We start from the raw sequence: 884 nt of genomic DNA on the forward strand, positions 1-884 counted from the left end.
TGGTCAAAACATAGTTTTATTTCAGTTTCCACCTGATGTATAATAGCCACTTAACTATTTCGTATACACCTTAGAGAAGCTTGGTGAACAATGTGAATATACATAATAAATAATATTAGCTAATATTTAAAAATACTTTCCAGGGGGTGGTAGGCAGAATTATAACATTCCCCACCTCCACTACCAAAAAGATATCGGTGATGTAATCCCTGGAAGCTGTGAATATGTCACATCACAGGCCAAAGAAACTTTGCAGATGTTATCAAGTTAAGGATCTCACAATTGCAATATTTTCCTGTACTATTTGCATGAGTTCAGTGTAATCCACAAGAGTCCTTACAAGAGGGAGGCAACAGAGTTGGAGTTAGAGAGAGAAGATGTAAGGATAGAAGAGAGGAAATGCTACACTGCTTATTTGGAAAATGGAGAAGGGGGCCATAAGCCAGGGAATACAAGTGTTTTTCACAAGGTGGATAAGTCAAGAGAATGGATTCTCCCCTAGAGCCTCCGGATGGAACACAGCCCTGCTGACTCCTTGACTGTAGTCTAGCGAAATCCATTTCTGACTTCTGACCTCCAGAACTGAAAGACAATAAATTTGCGTAAGCTACTAAATTGGTAGTAATTTGTTACAATAGCAATCCAAAGCTAATACGTATTATGGATCACCTCATTTGATCCTTAAAATGTTATAACCACTTTACAGATGTGAAAACTGTTGCTCAAATAGGTTAAGCAGTTTGCTTAAGTAAATGATGGAACTAAACTATAAATCCAGGTACTCTGACTCCAGAGTCTGTACCCTTAAAAAATACACTGTTTCCAAAAACACTAATTTAGAATGGTTAGAATATATTGTATTACTCCACAAAGGTAAACTGTGA

The sequence above is a fragment of the Macaca fascicularis genome, chromosome 4, assembly GCF_037993035.2.
Source record: "Macaca fascicularis isolate 582-1 chromosome 4, T2T-MFA8v1.1".
Lineage (NCBI taxonomy): Eukaryota > Metazoa > Chordata > Mammalia > Primates > Cercopithecidae > Macaca > Macaca fascicularis.